This window comes from Hipposideros armiger, unplaced genomic scaffold (assembly GCF_001890085.2).
Source record: "Hipposideros armiger isolate ML-2016 unplaced genomic scaffold, ASM189008v1 scaffold_1231, whole genome shotgun sequence".
Taxonomy (NCBI): domain Eukaryota; kingdom Metazoa; phylum Chordata; class Mammalia; order Chiroptera; family Hipposideridae; genus Hipposideros; species Hipposideros armiger.
In genome coordinates, this window is record NW_017732581.1 from 267,680 (window position 1) to 277,945 (window position 10,266).

Below are 10,266 nucleotides of genomic sequence, written 5' to 3' on the forward strand. Positions count from 1 at the left end.
TTATCATAAATTGCTGCTGTATTTTGTCAAATGCTTTTTCTGCATCTATTGATATGACCATATGATTTTTATTTTTATTTTTGTTGATGTTATGTATCACGTTAATTGATTTGCGGATGTTGAACCACCCTTGCATATTAGGGATGAAACCTACCTGATCATGATGTATGATATTATTAATATATTGCTGAATTCTGTTTGCTAAGATTTTGTTGAGGATTTTTGCATCTATGTTTATCAGAGATATTGGTCTGTAGTTTTCCTTTTTTGTATTGTCTTTATCTGTTTTGGGGATCAGGGTGATCATGGCTTCATAGAAAGAGTTTGGGAGCCTTCCCTCCTTCTGGATTTTTTGGAATAGTTTAAGAAGGATAGGTAATAATTCTTCATTTCAGTTATTGTATTCGTAATTTCTGGCTTTTTAAAAAAATGTTTTCTACCTCTATTTTTATATTTTCTGTTTGTTGAAGTTCTTGTGCAGATCATCTATTCTTCTCATTCAAGTTCATTGAGCATCCTTATTACCAGTGCTTTGACCTCTACATCTGGTAAATTGCTTGTCTCTGTTTTGTTTAGTTATTTTTCTGAAGTCTTGTCCTGTTCTTTCATTTAGGAAATGTTTATTTTTCTCCTCTTTGCTTGACTCCTCTAGTCGTATGTGTTTCTATGGTTTAGGTAGATCTGCTACTTCTCCCATTCTTGGCAGAGTTACCTTATGTAGCAGGTATCCTGTGGGGCCCAGTGGCACAATCTCCCTGGTCACCTGATCTGGCTGTCCCATGGTTGCTCTTGTGTGGGCTGTGTTTGCCCTCTTATTGCAGTATAATATTAATTGCAGTTGGCATGTCACTGGATGGGATTCGTACTCAGGCTGACTGGTTATAAGAAATGTCCATGACAGGCCAACTGAGTGGCTCAGTTAGTTAAGAGCTCGCTCAAGAATGCGAGCTCTAAGCAACAACAGTTCGATGCTCGGATCAAGCTGAGCTGCCGCTGAGCTGCCAACAGGCAGCAGGATGGCCCAGCTTAAAAAAAAAAAAAGGAATGTCCATGACTACAGTGAACAAGCTGTTTTACCAGGGCTGACCCCGTGGAGCACAATTTGATTTAGGGGGGCACTAGTGCCTGCAGTTTTCCCTTTGGGTGTGTCATTTGCAAAGCTGGTTGGGTGTGGTCTGAAGCCATACACTGGGTGTGTTGGTCCTAGAGCCTTTCGGGGAGGGGATCTGGGGCAGGCTGGGTTAGCCTCCACTTGTGCCTATCTTGAGGTCATGTGATAAGAGCTACAAAGTGATCTGTGATAGGTTTCCACTTGTGCTGGGCTTGGAGTCGCTTGGGAGGTGCTACACTATGAACTCAGGCTAGTTGCCACTCGTGCCAGGCTTCGGACCCTTTGGTGGGCACCATGATGTGAGCTGAGACTAGCGACCACTTCTGCTCGACTTGTGACCACTTAGTTGAAACTATGTTCTGAGCCAATGCTGACCACAGCTTATGCCAGGGTTTGGGCCACCTGATGGAAGTTACAATGCAATTTGCTACACATTGTCACTTGTACTGAGCTTGGAGCCACTTAGCAAGAGGTACAGAACACACTGAAGCCAGTCAATGCTTGTTTGGGGTTTGTGGACCTCTGAGAGATTTTAGAAAAGTCCATAGCACATGAGCCAAGGCAGTTCACTTGTGTGAAAAAGTTGGTGGAGGAGGATCAGCCCTGCACACGAGTTGGGTGTGGTGGGGTCTCAGGGAATCACTAGGCCTTGTGTTAGCCAGGTTAATAGAGATCTCAGATTTGGTGCCCACTTGCACCTGCTGGCTGGGTGGCCAGATGTTATGGGGATACCTCTTCCTGGCACTGATGCCCTGGGATAGCACCTCTCATTCCTCAGGGGGGTCCTCCCCAGCCAAGACATCCCCCGCGATTCTTAATTGCCACAGCATGAATGTGGAACCTGCCTATTCTGTCTCAGCCTCTTCTACCAGTTTCATTGTGGCTTCTTCTTTATATCCTTAGTTATAAGACTTCTCTTCAGCTAGTCTTTAGGTCATTCTCAATGTTGGTTGTTCTGTAATTTAGGTGTAATTTTGATGTTGTCATTGGAGGAGGTGAACATAGCATTTACGTACTCTGCCATCTTGATTTGAATTCTATAGCTGTTTCTTGTTGTAGTGACATTTCTAAACTATTTTTGTAAAGACTGGACTTTGTCATGTGCGGTCATTACAATCTCTATTCCATTAGCTGAGTTATCAGCTAGCAATTGTACAGAGGTTTCCTTTAACAGGAGTAAAAAAATAAATAAATAATATAACATTCTCTCAGATGTGGCAAATTGGCCCCGAGTTGAAGCTCTTCTTTATTGCTTAACCAGGCTGTTTTCAACTCCTCCTTAGCCTTCTTTTCCTGCTTACACAGAGCATAAAGATCATCTCTGGTCTCCTTTGCGCATGCATATGGGCATGCATGTGGTCTTCTAAATTCCTCAGAATATGTGGAAGCTTTGCAAAGCTTTTAATCTCCCAATGTATCTCCTTCTACATCCTCTCCTTTTCTAAGCTTTTCAGCCTGACTGCTGCTTGCCCCATTTATTATCCCTTGTCCTGGGCAGCCATGACTAGTACATGCCTTTAATAGGTTCTTTTTTTTTTTTTTTTTTTTTAGCTGAGCCATCCTGCTACCTGTTAGCAGCTCAGCGGCTGCTCAGTTCGGGCTGGACTCGAACCGCTGTTGCTCAGAGCTCAAACTCTTGAGCGAGCTCTTAACCAACTAAGCCACTCGGCCGGCCCTTAGTACATGCCTTTAAAAGCTATCAAGAAGCAATGTTATGGAGACCATTCCAGCCCTAATAAAGTTCCCAAGAGGGTGGAACAGAGACAAGCCTTTTAGTTGATCCCTGAGCAGGCATCAAACATGTCAAAGGACAAAACATAGCTCATATTTCCTTCTCTTGCATCAGGAAGCTGCATCAGGAATGTAGACCACCATCCCCATGGCTACCTCAGATCTGGTAGGAGGGGGTAGGAGGTTTATCAGTGGGTAAGTGAAAATGCCACAATGCTTTTGTACCAAAATTGAGAAGTTTGTTCTTCATTCAGAATTCCCCTGGTTGTTTTATTTTATTAGATTCCAGAGTTCAGGGAAGATTGATTCTGATAGTTTTGTCCAAGTTAAGAGTTGCTTTACTGGAGAGGTAAGTTTTGGGGGTTTTTGTGAAGTCACTGTAATTGTCCTATAAAGAGTAAAAGAAACAAAAATTTAAAAAAATCTTTTATATCTGCCCATGTAGTTGCCATTTTTGGTACTCTTTTTACATATTTCCATCCAGTATCATTTTCTTTTCACCTGAAGGACTTAAACACTTACTTATAATACCAGTTTTCTGGTTACAAATTTTTTTTACCTTTTGAATATTGCAAATGCCTTAATTTTAGAAAAATATTAGTGTTGGGAATAAAATTCTAGTTTGACTGCATTTTCCTTCCAGTGCATTAAAATATTGTTCATTAGTCCTCTCATTTCCATTGTTTCCAATGGAAAACTGGTGTCATTCTTATCATTATTACTATAAGGTGTCTTGTTTTTCCTCTTGTTGCTTTTCCTATTTTTTCTCTTCTCGGGTTTTGAGCAAATACAGGTAATTTTTCACACATAGTAAAGTGAATTCAGGAAACAAATCTACAGGAGATTTGTCTGCAGGTTGGTTACAAATTCTCAGAAATAGTTGTTGGTTCATTGTTCTTTGGAGTCAAAGGAAATTCTTCTTAGAATATTCTTGAATTTAAGGATGTTATGATTAATTTTATGTGTCAATTTGGCTGGACCACAGTATTCAAAAATTTGGTCCAACAATATCCTGAGTGTTTCTGTGAGGTCATTTTTTTAAATGAGATTAATATGTAAGTTGGAGGACTTTAGGTAAAACAGATTGCCCTCCATCCATAATGTGGCTGCCTTTACCTACTCAGTTGAAGGCCTGAATAGGTAAAAACACTGACCTTCCCTGAGCAAGAGGGAATCTGCAGCAGATGGACCTCCAACTTTAGCTACAATGTTGGCTTTTCCTGGTCTCCATCCAGACATCTTTCAGACTTGAACTGCAGCAGTGGCTATTCCTGGGTCTTTAGCCTGTCCAACCACCCTGAAGATTTTGGATTTGCCAGCCTTCACAATTATGTGAGTCAATTCCTTAAAATAAATTTCTCTCTCTCTCTCTCTCCCTCTCTGTCTCTCCACACACACACACACTCACACACACACCCTGTTGGTTCTGTCTCTCTGAAGAAGCATGGCTAGTAAAGGGGGTAAAATAAGTTTTCTTTTGTTTCACACTTACTCTAAAAATATGAAATATAAGTTGCCCAGATTTTTTGAGAAACAGAAGCATCTCCTATTAGACTCTCCAGAGACAAGCTCTGGGTGTCACCTATTATACTACAATCTGTGAGTATGAGAAACTCAGAAGTTGGTTTTCCAAATTTGACAAATGCCCTCAAAATAAAAGCAACTTTTCCCTCTAAATTCCTGCCGGTGAGATACAAAGTGTGACCCATAAATAGGTGTACTATACTCCAAAAGAATTGCTTGACTGTTCTAATTATACAGACAGAAATCCAGGAAATGTGTATGGGAATGGATGGGGGATAATGGTGGAAGGAACATAAAGTTGGGTCAGCCTGGATTTATTGATATATGTTCTTTAAGCAGAGATCCTGCATTTAATGTTTCAGATTGGGGAGTTAGAAAGAGCTTTAACAGATTGTGTTATTGGTTGGTTGGTTGGCTGGTTGGTTGGTTGGTTCATTGGTTGACATATAGACCAAAAGGTGGCCTATGGTGAGTAAATTGGAAATGCCACACCTGCTTTAGTTTATGTAGAGGGGGAGATTCAAATATTTATGGAGATTGAAATGTTAGAGTAGATTTTTTTTTTATATTTTTATTGTGGAATTGGGGGAGGGAAACAGCGTTGGGGAATCAGGGAAGGGGAACAGACAAGTTGCTGTCGTTTTGTTCTTCAGTCTAGTTGTGGAGGACACCACTTCACTGGCCCATGTTGGTATTATGATCATTGTGCTCTTCCCGGCTGAGGCAGTAGGTTTCCGGCCATTTGACAGAAGTTCATGGCGGCTCCCGGTGGCTCATGGCAGCTTCGCCGGCTGCCGGCTGCTGGCTGCTGCGCTCTTCCTAGGTGAGGCAGATCAGTTGCTGGCTTCTGGACGGCTGTTGATGCCGGCTGCTGGCTGCTGACCGCTGGCTGCCAGCCACTCACAGTAGCTCATGGCAGCCCAGCTCCAGGTTGCGCTGTTGTTCACAATCTTAGCTGTAGAGGGTACAGTGTCAGTGGCCCATCTGGGATCCAAACCGGAGGTCCTGCTGCTCAGAGCTCACGCTCCCAAGCCAACTCTTAAACAACTGAGCCACTTGGCTGGCTCTAGAGTAGATTTTTTATTTAAGACGTACTCACCCACACTGGGAGGGTCCAGAAGACACACTGTTCACTAAAACTGTGAAAAATAAATTTATAAGGGGAGCTCTTCAAGCTTCATGATCACCGTTCTATGTAGATGGGAACTGCAGTCACTGAATTGGGAAATCTAAATGCAATGGGAGGAGCTGGATTCTGGGGCGTCAGGGACCAAGTGGTGGCGCTCAGCTGCCAAAGTCAAGGTGGGTGTGGTTGCCACAATGGACTGTGGAGTACACGCAGCAATCAAAACAGTTTAACCCTGGTACCAAAAGCAGACAAGGACATCACAAGAAAAGAAAATTATTGGCCAATGAAAAGAAAATCATAGACCAATATCCCTGATGAAGATAGATGCAAAAATTCTCAATAAAATATTAGCAATCCAAATTCAACAATATATTCAAAGGATCATACACCATGATCAAATGGAATTTATTCCAGGGATGCAAGGATAGTTCAATATCTGCAAATATATAGATCAACATGATACACCACATAAACAAAATGAAGGGTAAAAATTATATGCTTACAACAGATGCAGAAAAAGCATCTGACATTTTATCAAAGAAGACATACAGATGACCAACGGGAATATGCAAAGATGCTCAACATCACTAATGATCAGGGAAATGCCCATCAAAACCACAATAAGCTATCACCTCACACCTGCTAAAATCATTATTATGAAAAAATACATGAAATAACAAATGTTGGTGAGACTGTGAAAAAGGGGAACACTTGTGCACTGTTGGTAAAAATGTAAATTGGTGCAGCCACTATGGAAAAGAGTGTGGAGGTTCCTCAACAAATAAAAACTAGAACTACCATATGACCCAGCAATTCCACTTCTGGGTATTTATGTGAAGAAAACAAAACCACCAATCCAAAAACATATATGCCCTAAGTTCATCAATGGGTGAGTGAATAAGAAAAATGTCACACACACACACACACACACACACACACACACACAATGGAATATTACTCAGCCATAAGAAAGAAATGCTTCCATTTGCAAAATTGATAGACCTAGATGGTATTATGCTAAGCCAAATATCAGAGAAACACAAATACTGCATGATCTCACTTATATGAATAATCTAAAAGAAAAACAAAAACACCTCAGAGACAGAGAAGCGCCTGTGCGCAGGGGGTGGGAGGTTGAGTAAAATGAGTGCAGGGGTTTGAAATGGTAAAACTTCCAGTGATACCTCCCAGGGATATAGAAGTCCATGTGGGGACATTTCCCATGTTCTAATGTATCCCCAAGGGCTGAGCCTAGAGAAATCGTGATGAAAGTTTAAATCATTCCTGATTCGTTTGGGTGTGTGGGTCAGATTTCTCTTTAAAACTAAGCTTTTTCTGTAGCAAGGAAGTCTGAGTCACTACCATTCCTCTCCTGAAAGGTGCTATTTGTTTTCCAACTCAAGAGTTTTGTGCTTGTTTGTTTGCAAAAAAAAGAAATTGGAAGAATGAAACAAACACTGATGAAGTTAAAACAAAGGCCTTAATACAGCACTACTGAAGGGTGGGTGGAGTAAAGGGGATACCCTTGTTATTCCTTCAAAACTAAAGGCCTCAAACAAGATGGCTCTGTTTACCCCAGTGTGGAGGAATTTGAAAGGCAGGAAGGCAGACTACAATGAGAAACCTGATCTGCAATCACTTGGGACAATAGTCAGACACATTAATCAGGATAAAGATTGACTAAGTGCCAGAGTTTACTCCACCCCCAGTGGAGACTCAAGAGTGGGTGAATGGTCTGGGGTTGGAGAAGGGGCGTAATGATCTACACTGGCTTCTTTACATGGGAACCCCCTGCCTGGGGTACCAAACACGTAGGTGAAGCCCTAACATGCTGAGCTACAATTAGATTGACAGAATACAGAAATACAGGAGTTGATAGGATTCGAGTGAAAATTAGGATGCAAATTGGACTGTCTATGCAGGCTTTAAGTGAAAAGATCATGTCTCCTTTACCTGAGTGTGTCACGGGAATAGATATTATGTCTGACTGGGGAACACTGTCCCTATCTAGTGTCACAACATAGAGACATGTAAATGCACCTTTAAACGATATTACTTGGACGAGCTAATTGGAAACCAAAGAGCATAGAACGGAAGCTGCAGAGCCAGTACAGGCACCTTCTCTGTACAGCAGCCCCGTGGGGAGCAGCTGCGGGACCTCATGGCAAAAGCCTCTGAGCAGCTCAGTGATGACTATGGGAACTTTGAGCTACAGAGTTTCCATTCAAGGGGCAGTCACTAGCGTGCTCTTGGACAGTCATTGAAATTAGCCCTACAAAATAATCTTGAAATCTGAAATACACGTGATGTCCTGGATAACATTGGAGAAACACTCTAATGTTGAGGACAGTGCCTGGAAGCGTTCCATGAAAAAGTAGGAATGGTTTATACAGGTCACGCTGCCGGGGGAATGGATGCAGGGAGGGTATGCGCATAGGCAGGGAGCCTCTTTCCCCCTGGCTCCCTGAAATACATGGGCTTTGGGGGGCTGCTGCAAAGCAGAGAGGGGCTGAATCAAGACATATTCCTCTTGCATCCGCTGGGGCATAAAATTCCCAAAAGAACTGTTCTGTGTGCCAACAAGAGAGAGACCACAGATGGCGATGTCACCTTCCAGGCTGGCAAGTCACACCGAGGCCGTCTCCGCAGGGCAGAGGCTGGAATGGGTCTCAGCAGAGTAGACGCTGCCTGTGTACTGGACTTGGCTTACCTGGTGGTCCATGCAAAGGCTCAGAGCGCTTGGAAAGGACCAGAACAGAAGACATTGCACCAGTCTGGACCGCTGAGTAGCATTTCTTCTGACCAAGGAACACACTTACAGCCCATAATGTCCGAGGAGGGCAGAGACATCCTCCTGGGAGTAATAGTTTGGTGAGAACTGGAATGGGCAACTGAAATGTTGGCTGTCTAAAATAGGATGGGGAGAGAGGCACGAAGGGGCTGGCTGACACTCCTTAATGAGTATGTGCTCACACCCCACCTGAGGGGCTACGGGAGTGTCCCCACTGGGTGGTTTTCTCTTTTTCCTGGTGGACCTGAGTAGAGCTCTGGGCTGGATGCTGGTGTGACTACAATTATTCCAGAGTTGGGGGGACATTGGTGTGACTGTATGTCACCTCAACTTTCTTTCTTCCCACCTGGTGCACTGGTCTCTGGACAGGGCTGCCACCACAAGCACCAGAAACAGGGCTAACTGCTGAGCAGGACACTAACTGTATTGTCATACTTTTGTGTCAGGATCCCTAGGGGCTGACAGTGACCACAGCTGTACGGCCTGTGCTCAGTTACCCACTAGTTCTGCACTGTGTGACCGTCCCCTGTGGATGGAGTGGACATAGGGGACACACGTGCTAGACAGGCATCATAGCCCACTGTCTAGAGCAGCACAGCCCCCAAAGCGAACATCCCTTCCAAAGGTGGAAACGTTTGGTGTAAATGGAGAGAATGGGGAATAGTAGCTGCGGGTAAAGGAATGAGTAAATGGGTTTGTACTGAGCGAGATCTAGTATCACATTAACACTCAAAAGAGGTGTGAGCAAGAGATGAGACTGTCTCTTAGTCAGTTATAGCGATGCCTGAAGGGTGGAGCCATGTATAGCTGAGACCACTTCTGTTTTTGGAATCTGACCAAATGGAATGAAGTTTGCAAACCTGAGTGACCTCTCCCTGAGAGACATTTTCATTCAATAGTATGATGAACTGGACTAATTGTTAATGGCTGAATAAAACTCTAGTAACGTGCCAGCATCTTTTAACTGCTATGATTCGTACACCAAAAGGGGTCTGTAGGCAAAGGCTAGGGCATAGCCTGTGGTATACTAAGAAATATTTGGTCTTTGTCCCTGGTTCCCGGCACAGAGCTCCCAAAATCCTTGTAATCTCCTTAGTGACAAGAGTGTGTTTGGAATGCTAATCAGATGACTCTTGGCTGAGGGGGCCTGGAAGCTTCAAGATGGGAGCTGGTTACTGGAAAGACCAAGCTGTGATTAGGGGGTTGGACCTTCAGCCTCATCCCATCCTCTAGAGAGCGGCTGGAGGTTTAGTTCAATCATCAATGGCCAATGATCTAGTCAATCATGCTACATAGTGAGACTTCTATAGAAACCCTTAACAATGGGGTTCAGTGAAAGAGGCTCCTGTGCTTGGGACCCTTCCAGACCTTGCCTTACAGACCTCTTCATCTGGCTGCTCACTTGTATCCTTTATAACCAACTGTAACAGTAAGCTTAGCATTTTCCTGGTTTCTACCAGGCCTGACAATTAAGTCGTGAACTTGTTGCAACAATGTTAATAATTTTTTTTTAAGATTTTATAGAGAAATTGAGGAAGGGGATAATTGGTTGGGTAAAGGGAAAAAACCCTCAGACGCCCACAAAGAGAAAGGGACAGTAAGAGTAAGCAAGTAAACCTCCGCTTTATCTCATCCCAGAGCAGATCAGCAAATGCAAGCATTTATATGAGGTCCTTGGGACAACTAGCAGCTGTTCGTAGTCCAGACTCTGAATGTAACTGCATGTAAACCTGAAACTAAGATGGTGTTTGGTTTTTAGTCCTTTGTGGTGGTCCAATAAAAAATGATGTTAGATTCCCTACTCAGAAATAATTCCATGTACAGGAAATACAAATATTGAAACACAACAGGGCACACATAGGCTGGGAGTTCCAGATCTAGGGGTTCTAATCCTAGTAAGAGACAGAGGTAGAGGGAAGATATTTTGAGTAATGTATCACCATCCTACAAAGCCACTCCCCCTATTCATAAATATAAACT

At 43.1% G+C, this 10,266-nt stretch overlaps 1 pseudogene; it reads right to left on the minus strand.

Moving 5' to 3' along the window:
• Positions 1–8,260, minus strand: part of LOC109376892 (putative high mobility group protein B1-like 1) — a 16,569-nt pseudogene extending 8,309 nt beyond the window's left edge.
• Positions 8,261–10,266: the final 2,006 nt, after the last annotated feature.